General features: G+C 42.9%; 1 protein-coding gene and 1 long non-coding RNA gene across 8 annotated transcripts in view; one reads left to right on the top strand and one right to left on the bottom strand.

Annotated features, from left to right (window-relative positions):
• The window catches only part of C8H8orf48 (chromosome 8 C8orf48 homolog), a 38,684-nt gene extending 28,201 nt beyond the window's left edge, over positions 1-10,483 (bottom strand). For 2 of the 7 annotated variants that reach the window (XM_090059023.1, XM_090059021.1), the window contains exons 1-2: positions 9,413-10,481; positions 6,980-7,047 (exon numbers count right to left, since the gene is read on the bottom strand). The gene's annotated coding sequence lies outside the window, so the exon portion shown is untranslated. Of the gene's footprint in view, positions 1-6,979; positions 7,048-9,258 lie in introns of all 7 variants that reach the window. The other 5 variants (XM_090059016.1, XM_090059017.1, XM_090059018.1 and 2 more) reach the window with 5 other exon arrangements.
• LOC149858167 (uncharacterized) lies at positions 9,429-18,706 on the top strand. Its single transcript, XR_016443721.1, has 3 exons — positions 9,429-9,556; positions 13,221-13,315; positions 14,145-18,706. It is a non-coding gene; the product is annotated as an uncharacterized LOC149858167 (long non-coding RNA).
• The last annotated feature ends 2,313 nt before the right edge of the window (positions 18,707-21,019 follow it).

The following is a 21,019-nucleotide window of genomic DNA, read 5'->3' as shown; positions in this document are numbered from 1 at the left end:
CTGTTAAAATACAATCAAGAGATCCAATGAAGAGGCCATGCCGCTCACTACAGAGGAAGGTAAAAACCCCCACAGTCCTTACCAATCTGGCCATGAGGGAAAATTCCTCTCTGACCCCAAAGGCAGTGACTGCTCTGACCCTGAGCAGAAGGGCAAGATCTTCTTGTCAGGAATCTCTGGGTTTTAGTCCCAGCAGAAGCATCAGCACACTCCTGTCACTACTATACTTAAACAATACTGACTATGTTCACCAAACTGGTACAGGGCAAAAGACTGATGTGGAACCTCACCCAATCACATACAACTAACAAAGATACTTCCATTTGCAAAATGCATTTAAGGTGAAATCCTGGCTCTTATATCTATTGGTCAAGGGATGGTCTGCCATACTCTTCAATAGAGTCAGAATTTTACTGGGATTATTTAGCACTGCACTGAGATACGCAATAAATTAAATTACTAATGCCAGTGGAAATTCCCCTTCACACAACTGAAGAACCAGACTTAATTAATCACAGGCTTAATCCTTTTTCCCACTGAAATCATAAAACAAAAGTAACCTTAGTGAACCTTGCTGAGTCCATCGTCTAAAACAGATAAAGAAAAATCTGCAATACAAAGATTTAATTTATAAATTGTCTCACATTCAATGTTCTGTGAAAGTTTTCATTTAAGAGTAAACTAACTACAATGATCACCCTGCAATAATAAACAGAAGAGCAGAATGAAGAGCCCAATCTTGTTCTCTCTGGCAAAACTCCTGATGACTTCAATAGTGGAGAATCAGGACTAAAAACACACAGGTATTACACAATGGATTAATCTGAACCTAGTTTATATATACACACAGAAAACCTTTTTATGCAGGTCAAGTTGCAAATCTACAGGTACAAGACTGGAGACTTAATACCTTTGCAAAAGCATTTTGATCAATGTTATCATGTAAATTTGAACAGCTTATATGAAAAAATCATGGAACTGTTGTATTGATAAAATCAGTTTTGGTACCAGTATTTGGTATGAGACAAACCAATTTGTCATTTTGTAATGTTAATCCTCTAGGATTTCATTATCTGCCCTTAATCTTAGGTATTCTCATGTACATTGTAACTGAAAACATAGGACATGACAAGATGTCACATTTATGTATTAAGTAATGTCATCATCTTTACAAAGATTCTATATATTGTAGAGTCTGCTATTTGGCACCACTGATTTCAACAGTATATATTGGCCCTGACTGATACCAGTGCATGTCCCAGAACCAAGATCCAATCAACAGGACCTGACATCCCCATTCTTCCATGCTTAGAAACACAAACGTCCATACATCTCCTGTGACCATGTATATTAATTCTGAATCAGTTAACAACTCAAACACAGACTAACGCATAGATAATACCTTCCCTTTGCTATAAAGGACTCTGTTCAACCATTATTTCAGCATTCAAGGAAGTTCTTGCATTAGCTCGGTAGAAAATTTTACATGTAGGGCAGAAAGAACTCCTAGATTCTTTTCCCAGTTCTATACTTGTGAATTTCTGAAAGCTTGATAGAGACTTTAGGGCAAGATTTCATAGAATCATAGAATCAATGAGTTGGAAGGGACCTAGATAGATCACCTAGTCCGACCCCCTGTCACTGGCAGGAAGGAGCACTGGGGGTGGGCGGGGGTCATAAGACCCCAGTCATGTGCCTATCCAGTCTCCTCTTGAAGATTTCCAGGGAAGGTGAGAGTACCACCTCCCTGGGAAAAGGTATTTAAGATAGGGCTAGGACAAACAGAGCACTTAGGCTCCAAAAATAAAGCATTTAAGAAGACTTTAAGCTTACTAGCCCTTGGAGTGGAAGCCAAAGCCCTGTCCTAAGTTTCTAGGCTCTTTATACAGTTCAGTGGGAGACTTAAGTACCTCAGATTGCTAAAACATTTATCATTCTAAAGCATGGAACAGCACAGTCTGCAAGGAGGATGCAATCCAAGCACCTCATTCAGGACCCTCTCCTAAAGACATATGCCTACCCCCTTTCTTTCAAAGAACTAAACAAGGCTCAGACATATTTTAAAACATTTACAACCCTCATAAACCCATATTTTTTCAAAGGAAAATGATAGCTGAGATGACCTACTAAATCAGGCACCTCGGGAAACATAGCTGAAGGAACACCTAATTTCTGGATCCCAATCATGCTTAGGCCTCAGCTAGATGTCCCAATGCTGAGCCCTGTCAAGACTGGGGCAGTTCTGAACCTGTGCAGAGGTGCAATGCTACACACCTAGAGAACTTTACAGTTTAACTTTACAGTTAAAGAATAAAGAACTTACAGATGTAAAGAATCTCACAACTGGAGCTTGGTCACCTCTGAAGTTAGGCAGCAACTGAGCAAAGGTTTTTTTGAACTGTGGTTTTGGATATAAGCCCGTAAGTCCTTTATTGGATCTAGCTAGTTCCTAGCAGTCTTTTCAAGTCCCAGATCCAGTTAGGCTTTGGATTCCTACTGATTTCAATGAGAGTTGGAGACCCAGTGAGTTGATTTTTAAAGATGCACAATTCTACCTGCTTTCCACAGGAGCTGCCAGTACTTAGTATCTATGAAAACCAAGCTGTGTCCTTATATTCATCTGTAAAAGGGGTACATCACACATGGAGATTATAAGACTCAATGATGTTACGTAATGTATTAAGCTCTGAGAATCACTTCTGGGAGAGCAAATAACTTTCATGTCTTATTTTTTGCTGCATCTGTTGAGTTGGAACAAGTAGCAGCCTGTAATATCATAACACAACAGGATATTACATTGTTACAGGGTTCCTATTTTGCTATAACGATGATCCAACAGTCAGAAGAACTTTCAGATCCAAGCTTCTAATATTAATAAACATTAAAGTAATTCTTCTGCTCATTACACCAACATTAAAGCAGGAGGGAAACTAGTTAATGAGATCAGGGTTACTGAAGAATAACAATAAGAAATGCTAACTGAGAGCCAATTAGTTCTCTTATGCACAAGCTGACCTAATGTCTTGATGTTAAGTGAGGCTTTGTCCTCAGTGAATATATAGGCTAGGCAAGAAGTGAACAAGAGGGATATGGTGAAAGACGGAACTGTTTGAGCTGGAACCACCTCACAACTTCAGATGGGACCAATATCACTTTGCTTTTACAATGGCAGCATGAGCAGAAAAAAGGGCTGTACAAGGCCTGAAAATAGCAGAGCACCAAAATTACAGATAAATGGATTTTACAACCCAAAATAAAGTTGCATCTGCCTCTGCAAAGTCTTATTTGGTCATAATGAGGATGCAGCAGATAGCTATTGTGACAGCAAGCTCAGTTCCCTATTGAGGGTGTTTGGAAGGGAGGGATGAGAAGACATTGTTTGAATTGGTCTCCTTGCCAACTGCAGCAGGGGCACCAATTTCATCAATGCAAAATAACAAGTTTCTGTGGTGTAAGGCCAAAGGAAGGGGAGATGATCCCAGATGAAGCTCCAAGGAAAATAGGTTCCTACTTCCTTTCTGATAAACAAGAATACCTATCTTAACTGGACCAGCATGTTCTAAAATTATTTATAGTTCTAGCAAATCAAATTGGGCAAAAAACTCTTCTCTATGTAATCACAGTAGCAGAAATCAAGGCAAACTAAATTTCCAAAAAAACCCCAAACCCCTTTGTGGTCCCTTCATTTCTGGGCAGGAAAAAATATTTTTTAAAAGCTTTAAAAGCTTTCTCACAAGGTATGATGCAGCGTTAGCTGACAAACCTCCTATCTGGAGCAGGATTTCATAGACAATGTATTCAGTATATTTTTTTAAAAGACAGCTCTGTTGGCACCAACCTGAGGGTTCCTTGTAGTCTTAGCAGCAACGTGTTTCTAATGAGGAGCCACTGTTGGCAAATTAAATTGCATAGTGTTGACTATGTTTCACTTCCAAGGTATGTAACTTGTTAGGTGGAGGGGAGCCAGATCTACATCAACCACACTAATTCCACCTTCCTACAGCTCCCTGTCTTCCCCAAGGACTCTAACAGTAACACTTAATATCTTCCTCTCAAAATGTTCCCTAACTTTATAGCAAAGATAATTTTTTCCCAAAAAAAAATCACCTTTTTTGTTAATTTACCTTGTGTCACCAAAAATATATGAGTTCATCACAAAAGTTTATGAACACATTGAGAATTGGCAACTCACTGTGCATTAAATTAAGATTAAAAAAGGCTACCAAGTACTAAATGACAAATTAGGGAAACTACTGCTTCTCATGTGACATTGAGACTGCACCTTGAACTGTGTATCATATTCTGAGCCAGCATTTCTCAACCCATGGGTTGTGACCCAAAAGTGAGTCACAAGAATATATAAAAGGGTTGCGAACAAACTTTAAAAATGGATCAACAAACTTAAAAAGGGACTTTCCTTTAAAGGAGAAAAATGTGGGAAACCATGACTTTTCCCTGGCAGAGTTCCAGCCTGCAAGGGGCTACTTTGGGCCCTGCATTCCCACACACCCACCCCCTACCCCCCACACACTGGTGGGCTGGGGCCTGGGGGTGAAAGACAGTGCGTCGAGAGTGAACAGTACCGGGTCATGGATGGCCATTGATATTTACAAATGACTCCTGGTACAAAGAAGTTTGAGAACTTAGCAACCTAATACAACACTGATACACAGAGTGGAGGAAGCTGTTGTGACTAGGATGACAGGAAATGGTGACGGTTCAGGCAGTATAGCCAACAGGGTTACGGATGGTTATGTCAGGAGGTATATCTTAGGAGGGAAACTATAAAAGATTGTAGGGGTATTTCTTCACGGGTTGCAAACGCTGACAAATGAATTCCCTTTAATGAATTAGGGATGCAGAGGTGTTTGATGCTGGGGAGGTGGTCTGGGAGTAACGAGTCTTGGCAGCTGAGTAAGGGAAAACAGAGTAGAGGGCACGCTGTACAGGAGTGTTTCCTGGACTCTCCTCTGCCAATCTTTCAGAGGAGGAAAACAATCTTTGAAACATTACTGTCTATGCATAGAGCAAAATAAGCTTCATTTGCATGTAATGACAGCTACCGATTTCTCAGTGAAAACCATAGTACTTTCTCTGATGAATTTCTAGGTTTGTCTACACGGAGAAGTCTAATTTGCAATTTGCTGCAGCATGCTAAATATGCAAAAGATGGTTCACTGTAGCAGATCCACGTAGCCAGCTGGCTCAAAACACCACGTGAATCACTGCATCCACACAGTAAAGATTTACCTTTATTCAACGTTCAGTCTTGTAGCAGTTTCGTCTTTCTGCTGGGAACTGTTCATTGAGGAATACAGACCACAAAACAGCCAGAAGTAACTATGATTTTAGGACTTTGGGCCAAACCCTCAAATTCCTATAGTGAGTATTATGATGGGAGGGAAGAACATTTGCCTCTGGGAAAGTCAGACAGACATACATCTTATGCATGAAAGCTTTCATTCTCCAGGACCGCAGGATCCCAAAGCTCACTGGACACTGTGGTGAGGATGCTTCCCCCATTACTGAAAATATGGCCAATTTCTGCCTGGGACACAGTCAGGCACAAGCAGCCCACAGCCATACGGTGCACAGGATGCACTAAACACTGTACTCTATTGAAACTACAGGGGAGATAAAACTGTCAGGAACCCACAGGAGGTGATGGAAGCAGGTTACAGTCAGGCTCAAAAAGGGGCTGGAAACATTCAAGGATGATAGATAATGGCTATTACACAGAGTGGTTGGAGATGTTTCCTCTGGTATCTCTAACCCAACAATGGTGGATGCCAGGAAAGGTAATGAATAGGGGATAGATGACTCTAGAGATACCTTGTTCAGTGCTTTCCGTTTATACCATCTACTTCTGCCACTGTCAGAGACAAGCCAGTGGGCTAGAGGGGCCATTGGTCTGACCCAACAAGGCTATTCTTATGTTCTAATGTTCAGAGAGGTGCACTTGCTAATGAAAATGTAGGATCACATCATGTATCACTCATTCCTGTCATCATCCCCACTGGGAATGTAAGAACTGCCAAGTACTGGGTCAGACCGCAGGTCCATCTTGCCCACTCTTCTGCGTCACACAGCTACTCTCTGCACCTCTTTGTTTATGCACTCCCCATCTGCAGCCCCACCAAGTCCTGAGACTTCCTGCTCAACCTCCTCCTGGCCCTAGCCAAGCTGGCAATATACCTGACCAGGAAGGAGGCTCTAGCTGGGTGAACCTGCAGGGAATGCAGAGCTGTCTTCCTGTCCCTTGCCTGTTCACATCTCCAGGCAGTCATTCAAGGACCAGTGAGCGCTGTCCACTGTCCTCTGCTCAGTGTCCCCACCTTGGTGCGCTCAATTTGAACCTTTGACCTATCCTTGTTTTCTCTGTACTTGTCCCCCCAAAATCAACTGGTGTATACCAAATAGCCCTCCCCCCATAACAGGGGGGCTAACAATTGCTCCATGAGAGTCAAGGCCACGTTAATTCTATGAACCAAATAGGCCTGTGTCACACAGCTACTCCCTGCACCTTTTCATTTATGCACATCTCATGTGTGGCTCCAACAAGTCCTGGGACCTCCTGGTCAACCTCCTCCTGGCTCTAGCCAAGTTCACGATCTGTCTGATCAGGAAGGAGGCTGGCAGGACCCCTGGGGACTGTGGGACCATTTTCCTGTCCCTAACCCAATCATGTCTCTGGGCAGAATTTCACTGGGCAGCGTTCACTGGCTCCTTGGACTAATTTGAGGGCCAGTGGGCACTGCCCAGTACGTTCTGCTCAGTGTCCCCCCTTCCAGCACTTGTTTTAAATCTGTGACCTTACTCCTGTCCCTGTTTTCCCTGTAGTTGTCCCCCAAACTCAGCTGATATGTCCCCCGTGGCCTCCCTCCTAAGGGGGACTTATTGTTCTTTCTTGATGGGCGCAAGTCCATAATTGACTAGGCATGTCAAAAAGGCCTGTGTCACACAGCTGGTGCACACCTACCTTGAGTGTGCCAGGTTGCAGCCCCTTTTCTGCCTCCTCCAGAATCTCCTGCTCAGGTTCTGGTTGCACTTAGAAATCATAAAAAATTAGGGTTAGAAGGGACTTCAGGAGGCACTGAGTCCAACTCAAGACAGGACTATCCTGCTTTGTCTAGCTGGGTCTTAAAAACCTCCAGTGACTGATCTTCCACTACCTCTCTGGGTAACCTGTTCCAATGTTTTACTACCCTCCTAGTGAGAAAGTTCTTCCTAATATCTAACCTAAACTTTCCTTGTTGCAACTTGAGATAGTTGCTTCTTGTTCTGTCATCTGCCACCACTGAAAACAGTCCAGCTCCATCCTCTTTTGAACCACTTGAAGGCTGCTACTAAATCCCCTCTCAGTCTCCTCTTCTCCACACTAAATATGCCCAGTTCCCTCAGTCTCTCCTCATAAGCCATGTCCCCCAGCCCCCTCACCACTTTTGCTGCCCTCTCCTGAACTGTCTCCAATTTGTCCACGTCCTTTCTGCAGTGTGGGGCCCAAATCTGAACACAGTACTCCAGATGTGGCCTCACCAGTGCTGAATAGTACTTCTCCCTGCACCTCTTCTTTTATGTACTCCCCAGCCCCACCAAGCCCTGGGACCTCATGGTCAACCTCCTCTTGACCCCAGCCAAGCTGGACATCTACCAGACAAGGAAGGAGGCTCTGGCTGATGGAGGAACAAGTACAAGGGTGGGACAATGTCTTCCTTTCACTCCTCCACTCGTGTCTGTGTGTAGTTTCACTGTGTGGCATCCATGGGCTCATTTAGGGGGCCCATGGGCGCTGGCCAGTGTACTCTGCTCTGTGTCCCCTTCCAGCTCCCTTGCGATGAACCTGTCCCTTCACTCCCTTCCCTGTTTTCTCTTTACGTGGCCACATCAGAGGCCTGGGCACCAGGACAAGCTGTGGCCACTGTGCTCTGCTCAGTGCTGTCCCCCCCTGAGCGCATGTTATTAGTTTCTGAGCCTCACTCCTGTCCCTGTCACGACTTAGGCTAGAGTGCACACTTCACAGCCCCCTTCAAGACCAGCTGTGCTGCCAGGTGTACGATAATTCTTGTATTTGTACAACAATTTCAACCCTTGTATGATGTACGACCAATAATAGTAAAAGCATTCAAAACATACAATAATTTTTAAGGCAGCTAACTGATGCCAAAAATGCAAAACCCAAGTCAATCTTGGGGAGTCTTAACTTACTTTTTGGGGGGGTAGGGGAACAGGTTGGTTAATATATTTTGTGTTCCAGGTTAAATCAGATTGATTAAGCAGATCTCAGTCATTACAAAAACCATGGATTGAGCAGGCAGAACTCAATCGTTCTAGACCCAACGTGGGGTGCTACAAATGGTGAGCATCCTCCGTCGCAGCCTTTCACCCCAGGACTTTAAATACTCCAAAATCCATTGCCAAGCATTCTACCTGCAGGCCCAAGCCTGGAGAGCTTAGGATTCAGGTGCCCCCAGAAACTACAGGCAAGCATCCACCATCCTAGACCAGGACTTCAGATACTCCCTGCACTGGATCCCTACACCCACTAGATGCTGGGGGGTGGTATTTTTTATTCTATTTAATTTGCATCCACAGCCAAATAAGCGAAAACTAATTCCAAATCCAATGGTCCAGAACCATAAGCGGCCCTACTACCGGCAAATATCCTCCACCCGCACCTGAGGCTTCAGATGTTTCCAAAACCTTTGGCGGGCGCCCTACATGCAGGCCCAAGCCCAGAGGCTTGGGGTTTGGATGCCCCCAAGTTTTGCCTACCCTCAGCCATAAAGCACTCGGAGCAAGCAAGAAAAAGAGACTCCTGTTTCCATAAACTCGGCTTAAAGCCGCCGCACCTCAGCAGGTCCTGAACCATGCCAGGAGAGCGGTTCTCCTGCAATGCAGTTGAGGAAAACTGCCTACTTGGACCCAGATACATGGTATTTCCCCTGCCAGGTCCAGAAGCTGCAACATTTGTCCTGAGCCTTCAAGAGGCCGAGAAGCGACATAGCTGGTTTGCTCTCGCTTATCGCTTAGGACACTCGTCTCCTAACGACGAAAGGATTTGGCGTCGATCACCCCTTCCTCACTGCCGCCGGGGCTATTCCTGCACAGCCAGCAACAGGCAGTAAATAAGACTTACTTACTTATTTAATTTCTACCCAAAAGCTCGCAAAGAGGAATTTTCCCTGCTATATGGGTCGGTCTAATACAAAGATACCGGATTTCCCCTCAGAACCTCCTCAACACTTATTTGCATCTTACTGCGTGTACTTATTTACATCCTTTTCTCCAGTAGTTTTTCAGCAAATCCGATTATGTCCAGTTTCCTAGTTGAGACTTGGCAAGGCTGAAGACAGCCGGGGGAGGGGGTCGTGCTTCCCCAGGGCTGTGGGCCCGGCGCAGGGAGCGGCCTCACCTCACACGGCTCCCGGCGCCGACAGGGCCCCGCCGCGCGCGCTCCACTTCCGGTCCCGCCGCCGCCCGCGCGCCTGGAGCGAGGCGGTGCGGGGGCTCGTCCCCCCCCCGGCACCGGCCGCTCCTCTCCCGTCACCCGCCCCAGGTAAAGCGCTGCAACGCTCGCGGCCTCGCCTCCGCCAGCGGCCGCGGCCTCGCCTCAGCTGGCAGCCCTGAGGGCGCTGCTGGAAGCCCGGCCCGACTCCCCCGCCTCTCTCCCCACGGATGATCCCCGCTAGGAACGGTGCTTGCGAGCGCGTCTGAACCAGCCTGGATGATATTTGGGAAGACGCCGTCTGCCCCCCGGCTTCCCATCGCGGGCGAGGGATGGGCCCTGGACAAACATGACCCGCTGCCCCTTTCTTCCAAATCACTAGAGAAATTATCAAATAAAACCCAAACTGGCACGGGGCCCTGTCGTTTCCTCGTTTAGGGCACCCGTTTGTTGTGGTAACAATTGACCTGAGTTCATTATTGACTGATGACAAGACTTTTTGCTTCCATTTTAATTTTCCTTGAGAGGGCTTCAAGTAGACAACTCCTTGTAAAGATGCCCCTCGTCCTTTTTTGGTTTTGGAGGGTTTTGTTCTTTTTTGCAGGATTCAGGGAAGGCTGTCCCCAAATCTTAGCGACTTTCCCATGACTTTCCCACGGGCCGTGACCTGCCTGTCACAGGCGTGTTTCATCATATTGTGCTGTGTTTGGGTGCCACATCAAGATCACGTGTAGCTGCGAGGTCCTGGGAATAGAAACTGGGTCTCCTCTCAGATTGCACTGGACATGTTTGCAAAGTCCAGATCCTGAAGGTGATCTGTGATTGCCAACATTATGCAACTTGTGTAAGGAGACAGGCTGTATATTGTGATGGTATTGCAGAAGACTAGAAAAATGCCTAGCTACAGTAAAGAGTGAAACAATTCAACAGTCCTGTAGACTGATAATGCGCATGCTTTTAGATCAACAGTTCTTGGACTGGTTTACAGAATAACAGCTGGCATCTGCAGAGATCTGGCTGCTCATAGAGCATGCACCTTTCTTGTTTCCGCTTGACCCATTTAATCAAATTAAAAGAAGATACTCTCATTAAACATTTTCTCTGTTCTTTTTTCTTCCATCCATGCAATTGCTACAGATGTCCACAGAGATGATGTGTGATTGTGAATGGGTGGGGAAATCATCCATGCAACAGGGTCAGCCAGTTGCATTATACTATATGAGAGGGGAGAGCTCCATAAAACCAATCATTTATTAAGATGTTGTTAGTGTGATATGTGCAGGGAGGAGGGGAGACACCACTACTGATACTTAGAAATGTGTGTAATTTGTATTAGTAATATCTGTGACATGCATTAAAAAATCCCAAACCTAAGGGTTCCCCCTTTTATTGGTTCTTGCTTACTGCATTTCCATGTTGGGGAGGGGAGAGGGAGAATAGTAAAGCAAACATCTTAGCAAAATTACAAACTGAATAAGAACAGAATCTAAAATAATCCAAGATCATAGACTGCCAGTGTTCATAGTGTGGGACACATGTGATCAACAGATGGGTTCTGGAGAAATATCACCCCCTTACCCTTTCTGACAGATCACTAGTGAAAGTATTTAATAAAAAAAAACTAACATAGGGCCCTGCAGTTTCCCTAAAGATTTCCTCATTTATGTCACCCATTTGTTATGGTAACAGGTGACCTTAGTTCATTATTGACTTGGGTTTTGAATTGATTACCTAGAGATGAAAGACTTTTTGCTTCCATTTTAATCTTCAGATCTACCCAGTCACTTAATTAAAATTAAATTTTGATACATGAAAAAAATAGAATATTGTATCAGGTTTATTTGTCCAATGTTTATTCATAGGGAAGTATGGTCTTAGTTAGAAGGATTTGATTTGAAGCACAAGATCCAATAATTCTTTTCATTAGTCTTCTTGAAACAGGTCAGTTTGTCATTGCAATGTCCCTAGATGGTTAATATTTTGAACAGCATAATTATTTGAATTGGTATTTGTTTTAAAGGATTTGAAGGTACTAGAGGGTATTAAAATTTGTTATTACTAATGCCGTATCATGGACTTGGTACTATTCAGAACCAAAAGAACTTTAATTCAGCTCATCTCTTCATCATATGTTATGTTAAATGTAAACACATTTGTTGAATGTCTTGCTATTGGCAAATGATTTTTGATGTCTCCTTCCAGCAAGAATGCAATATCCCTTTAGCCATAGGACTGTATAAGTTGCATAATGTATAAGCATTCATATTGGTAGATATTGCATTTCCCAAGTAACCATAATCCAGTTACTGCTATGGACAGAACTAATTGGGCTCTCATAATGAGATTCATTACCCAGTGGTGGAGTTATGGTTAATTCCATTGGCATCACACCACACTCTGATGCTGGGTAAAAATTGATATAACTCATTAATGAGCTACTCCCCTGCCATTTCCTTCACTTTCCTGAAGTTTTGCTATTTTATATTATATGAAAATTTAGGCAATATGAAGACTGTTTATACTCAGTAATTATGAAAGACAAATGCAAGAACTCTTTCAAACTTGAGGAATAAGTGTTTAGAGTTAGAGACTAACAAAATGATTTTTTTTTAATCTGCTACCAAGTAGCACCCAGACTTCATCCATCATTGAGCAGAGTAGATAGCTTAAAAATATTGCACAGAAAATGATCGGGAACACACATTCTGAGGGGTTACTGCATCAGGCCTGCTGCATTTGAAAATGGTGGTTTCAATTCCCATTAATCCACCTCCTCAATTAGGAAATTGACTGATCTGTTGCTTAGGGTTGTTGGAGACTGGCAGTTGTCCATGGTGGATCAGAAGCTGTGCATACAGATGAAATGTTATTAGCTGCCATTTCTGTAGTTTTAAGTAGACAGGAATTAAATGGAGCCATGGATGAAATGAAACAAAAGTTAAACAGAGCAGAAAAGTTACATTTCTGACCTGTGTTTGTAGAAAATTGAAGATTTTTTTAAGGGATATATGTTGAATTTTTTTAGCTCTGAAAAGAAGGCCTCAGTCATGTTCTGGAGACCATGGAAACATTCAGTTGTTATAATCTTAGAGAAACTTGTGGATTAAAAGGAGGATTTGGCTGAAGGACATGTTACTTGTCAAAGTCACTTCATTTAATAAGTATCAGATGTAGCCAGAAGGGACAAGGGATTCCATGTTAAAAATGTTTGGAACTTCTGTCATGAGCCAATGCACATAATCATTCCATTACTGTAAGAGTATTGCAGCAACTAGCAGGTGGCTGTTTTTAATTATGCCTTGCCTGACTGCTGGAAGCCACAGTAGGGTTCTACTTGCGCTGAACTCCAGTCTAGGGTGAACTAAAGATCTGTGTGAAAAAGGGAAACTGTCTCATGGAAGCAACCCTATTATTTTGTACTGTAATCTTGACAGCTTTTGTACCCTATACAGATGGGTATACCTATGCCTGAGTAAGTATCTGGATGAGAAACCTCTGAGAAACCCAGGTTGTAAAGGAAGGGAGATGACTGATTTAGTAGTTAGCTTTTTTTGCTCCAAGTCAATAACAAACCTGTTGCTTCCATGTTTTACTAGAGGGTATTGTGCTGGAAGTGTTGCTGTCATTGAGATGACACACACAACAATAATGACCACTTGTGATTGTTAAATAGCCTGTGTCTGTTTTCACAAAGGCTTGGGTATTAGTTTTGGGTATCTTGGCCACATTCCAATTTGGATAATTACATTCTGCCTTCCCATTTTTTTCTCTGCAGTTTCAACTGGGTATATTATTCACTTTCTGTCCTGACAAGTGCTGTGAAACAGCTGATGTGTTCCTCCTTGCCGTGGGAGCTGCATATGTAGAGTGGTAATTGCTTTACTATCCTTCCCTTCTTACAATTACAGTGTAATTAAACAAGTATGAGTGATGAAATAGACCAGAAATCAAATAGCACAATCCCAAAGCTGGTTTGAGGTGTTAAAACAAATCTAATGAAAAATAATAGGAAAATGCAGCCCAGTTCCTTCCAACAGCACTCCAAAATAACTGTAGACTCAGTGAAGAACCTCAGAAGTAACTATCTTTTTTCATCCATTTGAAATTCATACCTTGATTAAAAAATAAGTGGGGGTATGGAAAGAAACCAAAATCTGAAAATACTCCAGTTTAAAACAAATTCATGCTGGAGACTCTTAGATTTTGATGGGAGCATGCGTGAGTTCAAGAACCTGTAATACTATTGACAGCAACATCCAGTGATTTCCTGTACCCCTGGTTTCCCTCAAGTTTCCAGGGAATATGATCCCTCATCTCTCTGGAAAATGCATCACCTAAATCAGGGCTGTCCAAATTCTTGGCAGCCAGGGGATGCGTGTCATGTGAGCTTCAGACAGGGGGCCATAGGCCATGCAGGCTGCTGCCCCACCCCATGCGGGTAGCTTAGATCTCCTCTGCTGCATACACAGCCTCATCCCACTTCCAGAAGACCCTGCTTCTGGCCAGGGATGCCATACAGACAGCTCCCCCCTCCACTACTATGTGCAGCACAGACAGCCCAGCTCCCTGCCCTGCTGTGTGAATAGCCCAGCATCCTCCCATACAGCTAGGGTGGCCATTTGTCCGGTTTTATAGAGGACAGCCTGGTTTTACGGTCCTCTGTCCTCTACCAAACACCTTTATGTCATCTATTTTTCAGCGCTCAGTGGCACCCCCTCACCCTTGCTGCTGACACCACCATGGCCGCCTGCAGGAGCTCTTCGCTTGGCCCGCCACTGACACTGCCGCGGCTGCCTGCAGGAGCTCTCCACTCAGCCCAACCCTACTACCAACACCGCTGTAGCTGCCTGCAGGAGCTCCCCACTTGGCCTACCGCTGCTGCCAATACCGCTGCGGCCGCCTGTGGGAGCTCCCTGCCCCCACCACCGACACTGCTGTCGCCACCTACAGAAGCTCACTGTCCTGTATTCTTGAGGTACCTCGGTGGCCACCCTACATACAGCACCGGCATCCCAGCTCCCCTGTTTGGCAAGCAGTTCCCCACTCTACTGTCATGCACATTAGGAGCACCCCAGCTCCCCACCACCATGCATGAGTAGCCCAGTCTCCTCCCCCACTTCATGTGCAACATGGACACCCCAGCCCCCTCCTGGAGTATCACCCCACCCACAGGAGTTGGGGCAGGTAGCAGAAGCTAGGTTGCAAAGGGGGAGCTCAAAGACCCCAGCTGCTGCTGCATCAAAGTCAAGGAGGGGAGCAGTGGCTGGACGAGTCCACAGGCCACATGTTAGCCCATCATGAGCCACATGTCACCTGCAGGCCACCAACTGGACAGCCCTGACCTAATTCATGATACTCATCTTACAATTCTGCCAATTTCTCCAACAAGTTCAAAAGAATATATGGATATGTATATCTGCTTATCAAACAGCACTTGGCAGGATAATTGGTTCAGTAACAAAGCACATTGGGTTCCTATTTCCAATACTAGCTGTTTTTAAAACAGTTACCTCTACCTCAAGGTCCTTTAAGTTTCTTTGTTCTAATTTTCTTCCCTCCCTCACTTTCAAGGTGTCACTCCTCATTTATACCATTGCAAGAAGAAAACAAGACCTTGTCTTTACCTTATTTGTCTGATGGCTTAGCATTTTTTGTTTCCTCCAAAAGGGAGTATTTTAGTTTTTTAACCCATTCCGCATTTACGGATACCAGTTTGCCTGAGGACTTTTGCATTTTTTTCTCCATGCAAAATGGTTGGTTAGGAAATATTGCGAGTACTTTTGAATATTGACACTTTACACTCCAGTGTTTTAACGTAGCACTTCTGAGATTTAATGCATTTCTGTGGATAGGTGGCTTGAGTTTATCCCTGAGCATTACATTAATCAGAATTTGAGAGAGGCAGATCCAGAACATGCATAATAAATGTTTCAGTTTTGCTTGTTTTCTTCACTTTTTCATTTGGTGATTTTTCTTGGACAGTTTTGAAAAACTGGCTTTCTGCTGTAGGGAGAGCTTTCCAAAGGGGAAAACAAGAACTCATCACAAGTTTTACACAGATCAATTCTGGAGGCAGCTAATCAGCTTTCTTCAATAATAGGTTGACTCCCTTTGGAATGTCAGACTCTATTTCAAACTGATGAGTCATTTTGACACTTCAGTAAATGCCTTCATTTAGAAATTGAAGCCCTTCCATATAAACGTTGTGTTTAACCCATCATTTATTTAGCTACCATATAAACAAAATCTTTAACAGGATTATTAGGTTTTATACATGCTAATAGCCATGTTATCTGAGTGCCTTACAGATACTAAAATAGCATTAGCAGTGATTTGGTTCTCTTCTTACATCCCTCTGTTAATTGGAAAATCCTTTACTGGAGAAATCAAAGTTGAAAAAGTGTTTTTGTTATGTGGACACCGAGAACTGTGGTCATGCACATCTTTTCTGGAAGTGAAATATACAGTATTGGGCAGATTATTGCAAAACCTCTGTTTCTCCTGAACACAGTTGTCATTCTTGTTATTGAGTGTTTCATTGTTTCTGAGGAAGAGAGCTCCTGAAGAAGGCTGTATATGAGGAAGAAAAGGTCCTTATGTAGTTTGGGTTTAATCCAATGAGAGCTTTAAAAATTAGCACCAAATTTTTGCATTTGGAACCTGGTTGCAACCACTGTGCTATTTTCTTTAAAGTACTTTTATAGGTCTGCATACCTAGAGCAGACATGTCCGGCAAGAGATAATTACCTCTTCCCATGATGTATGGTCTGGAGTGCTACCTAAATCAAACCACCAAACCATTTCATGCTCTGGCTAATGTTCGGTATGGTGATGAGCATATAGCTACCAGCTCCTATTTGATAGCTAGTTATAGGCCATCAAACAACCATATGATGCCTTCAGATTCTCTTTTGTAGCCTCTGAATAACTGTTGATTGATGTTTTAGATACTATACAGGTCTGTCATTCTCTCCAGTGCATGCTAGTTGGTAACAGGGAATATTAACCATTGCAAAAAATATAACTCTGAGTTCCCATTAACAGAAGAAATCTCAAATATGAGCAACTTGTTTATGGAATGAATGTTGAGTTAATTGTTCAAAATCTCTAATTCTTTCAGATGAGGAAGACTTTTTATATAAGGTATTTAACTATGTATTCACCTAAGAAAAATGTCCATAAAAAACAACCATTGTATAGCTATTGGCTATGACAGAATCTTAAAGGACATTTGATACTTTAAATTATCTCAAAAGATGTGTCAGGTGAGCATTAGTATGGTAACTGTACAGAAAGGGAAGCTGAGGGACAGAGGTTAAATGACCTAGTGTCACACAGTTTGACAGACTCAAGATTCTGGATTCCAGTCCTGACTCCTTTACCCCTGCTATGACAAATACTATGACAAGTCACATTCTCCGTACTCTCATTTCATTTGTCATGTAATAATAAAATTCCTATTTCAGATTTCTTATCCCTCTCAAATTGGATACATTATCATGCAGAGTGAATCACTACAACATAGAGTTCACAAGTACATGGCAGGATAAATACTTAAAATAAATCCTGTGTTCTCTGCACACTGTAATAAGCTCACTGATGGATATTTCTAAAGAATAATTACATGCCTTATACTTTGCTGGGTTTCAGAACCACCTACAGGAGGGTGGAGATAGACGTCAGGAAAGAAGACAGACAGCAGTATGTTAATATTCAGTTTGGCAGACAAATTAAATGATGAAATGCACAGGGGATTTCCAGTATCTGCACATAAAAGGGGATTTTCAGTAGAATTAAAGAGAAGCTCACAAATCCTGTCAAGTGCAGTTAATGTCTTTCTATGTCAGCGTGCAAAATGCATCATTTCTCTCCGTTTTATAGAAGTTTGAGCATTGGCAGATCATAATCCTCTCTGTGACATCACATTGATCTCTGTGCTGTGAATTTCAGTAGCATCACTCTATAGCAAAAAAAAAAAGGAAAAGGTGATACTTTAGGGTTAGAATTTAGTTATCTGAACTTTAGGCTGCATTGACATTTCACTTGGAGATGGAGATGAATTCTTTGAGACTGCATCCAGGCATATTTGAGCTAAACCAGCAGACGTGTATACTCCCAAACTTTCCCAAATCCAGGCATCTTGTTGTAAACTCTGTGGTGATAGCCCACCTCTCCCCGTGAAGGGAAAGGTACCTTGGTTCCTTTTTACGGTACTATGGATTTTTTTTTTAATTCAGCTTTTTATTCATTCACCAGCATGCCAAGACTGCTGGCATAGGTCAGTCTTGGCATGATTCCAGGCCTGGACAGACCTCTTCTTTCTATGCCAGCAGGCAAAATCCACAGCAGAAAGTTAACCAGTTGATCTGACAGTAGCCATGACCTTAATCTCACCATAGAGTTTTTCACTTGATCATGAATCCCCACCCCAAACATCTGGGAGAATCAACTTAGCTTCCTAAACATGCCAGTGGAGGTGTATGCTTTTATTGGGTGCATCTACACAAGACATTTACTGCAGAGTTGTTTAATTAGCTTAGCAGTAAATGTCTTGGCATCTACAGGTGCAACCCTATTAGGCCACAAGAAACTAATAAACTCTGCAGCAGGTTGGTATGTGTAAATATACATACTAACCTGTTGCGGAATTTTTAGTGCACAGCAGTGCATGTGTAGATGCTGACCCTGCTGGCTGAGGCACAAGGGTGCTTTACTGCAGGGCTAGCTGCCAGCTAGACCGCACACTGAAGCATCTTTGTGCCCCAGGCAGCCCTCTGCAGCACGCTGAGCCAGGTCAGAGCAGCCCCAAGCTGGCAGGCTGACCCCCCACCCCGCCAGCTGGGGCTGCTCTGACCAAGCTCAATGTGCTGCAGTCCCAGGTGCACATGTAAATGCAGAGCCCAGAAGTAATAAACTCCGGAGCGATATACATGGGATATGCACCATATTAATTACTTCGCATTAATATGCATGTGTAGACGCACCCATCCTTAAACGAAGTCTGGTCCAATAAACAATGAGAACCTGTGGTTTATTTGAGGCCACATGTGTTTCTTTGATGAGAACCATCATGAGACCTACAAGAGAGGTTGGTTGCTGAGGATTACCAGAGAAGAAAATGAACATCTATAAAGAAACAATTTAAAAAACTGTAACCTGAATCAGTTTAACTGTAACAAGATCTCTTCCTTATTTCACTGCTGGTTTAAACACCTGAAAGCCAGTCCTCATAAATTTTAAATAAAAACCTTACAGAAATTATTCAGCCTTGGGGCATAGATTGTTCTGTTTCACTGGTGTAAACCCAGGGTACCTCCACATCAGATAATTAAAAGTGACTGAAACAAACAGGCTAATCTCTTTATTAAGCTGATGGGCAAAGTATCCTTAAAATTAATATTTTCCTCCAGCTACATTAACTCTGATACACTGTCAAAAATTACTTTATTTGGAAAACTAAACCTGTATCTATGGGTGTCTTCTCTTGGATCTGTCAGAGGCCAGCAATCTCACCTGTTATGTAGTTTGATGTTAGCAGCAGATGATCCTGCTAAGAAAAGGTAGGTTTTGCTGACACATTGTAATCTGGGCTTATTATAACATTTTCTTAGGAGTTAATCTGTAGTGGCTCTACAGAGAGGACTTAGGTGTGGACTGAACAGTCCTTGGAAGGGAGTCCTGGGAGCTACAGAACCTCAGCAGAAAGCTTGGTCTGTTTTCTCTGATATGTAGCTTTGTGAGGAAGCAGGTTTTATCTTGCTGTTAACTAGTACAACATATGAATAGATCAGAGAAAGGTGATGCTTACAGAAACCAAAAGGTCTTTATGGCAAATCAGACATAACACACTTTGCCCGATTATTCATTACGACTGTGCGAAGCTTCAGGTGCTGATTTGATTCAGAGGAGATTCAGCCCGATTTGGTGACCAAATCTCCAAATCCGAATCGAATCAGGAGACCATTTAAAAGGTCTGAATCTATTTGAAGGGGGGTGGGTTTCTGCACAAAAGTGCTGGGAGCTGGGGCCAGGCAGGGCTGAGACAGCAGGCGGGGGATGGGGCCTGTGTGATTCGGAGATTCGGCTAATTCAATAGCAGCTGAATCTCTGAATCAGATTCGGCTGAATCGATTTGGGACAGTGATTCGAATCACCAAATCAAATCACTGTCCCCTGAATCAGCTGAATCTGAATCCAAAGCTAATACTAGCTGCTTTGCACAGGCCTGTTATTCGTGCCTGCATAAGAACTAAACTTGCATATCCATCGAGCTTCACATTTTCATTCGTATTTCCAAGCAGAGGGGGAAACATCTCATGTCCCGACCTGCACCATCTTGGCTCCCTCATGTAATTCCCAAAAGTCCATTTTCGCAGGAATGTTTCCTACCTCTGTTCACTTCTGTGTACTTTCTCTTAGCTGAATTGTCCCAGTGTCATTCCTTGTCTCTTTAATTCTGTAAGCTCTTTGGAACAAAGAACATATCTTACTGTGAGGGCCTGATCCTGAAAACTTTCCATGTGTTGAACACCTATGGGCTTCCATGATAGCATGACCCACTGAAAGCTCACAGGATCAGCCCCTAATTTAGTAAACAATGATGTGGGGCTCTGTTAGTTACTAGTAGTAAGAATACAGACCATGATCCTTTGAATACTTACATACGTTTTGGTATCTAGCTGTTCTCATGTGAGTAATCCCAAGGGAAATTAGCTTCTCACATCTGCAGAGTTAAGCACGTGCACAAATGTTTGCAGAATTAAGAGTTCCATGTGCTGCTCATCTTCATCCACTATTGTAACTTTTAGGTGTTGATAGTAACATTTAAAACCAAATAAGCATGAAAAAACCTACATTTTGTTTGAAAGTCCCATGGAAAAAAATTAAAACAGGAAAATAATTTGGGTAAAAAAATGATGTGGTGTTGCTGTTGCTTTGCTTTGTGTTTTCAAAGTGTAAAGGAAGGTTCTATTCTTTAGTTATTTTGCCTTCCACCATGCACATAAGTGTCCTGTGGGGGTATGAATGGCAATGAGGAGATAGCTTTAACTGTGCAGTATCCAGTCAAAAGAATCACACCAAAAAAAAATTAGGAACTAATCATAATCAGAACAGAGACTAAGATATTAAATCCATAATTCAGCAACAAAGTTGACAGAGCAAGATGAGCTGGTGAAACAGTGGCACCATTAACATGTAACAGAAGCTGTTATGTGTATTTAAATGAACTCTCTGGCTGAATAAAATTGCTTGTCCTTACAACAATGTCTTAATATCATTTTAGTCCTCTGTAGCATCAAGGAACATTAAACACAAGAACAGCTTTGTGTTAAAAATAAAGAATATCAGTGTAGAAAAAGTGACCTTGATATAGACTGCTAAAATCCCAGCAGCTACAGGGTCTTTAAAAAAATTTTAAAGGTTTTTTCTCCTTAAAAAACACTAATTTCTTTTCATTTCAGATCAGTGCAATATCAACAAATTCCTTCTAACTAGCTAGTATGATTCCACAATTGAAGGAACTGGCCTGAATGAATCACCAATAGCTCTTTTTGTATTAAGGGTCTAATCTAG

Source organism: Crocodylus siamensis, chromosome 8 (assembly GCF_052110815.1).
Source record: "Crocodylus siamensis isolate JL-2025a chromosome 8, ASM5211081v1, whole genome shotgun sequence".
In the NCBI taxonomy this organism is placed as follows: domain Eukaryota; kingdom Metazoa; phylum Chordata; order Crocodylia; family Crocodylidae; genus Crocodylus; species Crocodylus siamensis.
This window is presented reverse-complemented; position numbering and strand designations above follow the sequence as displayed.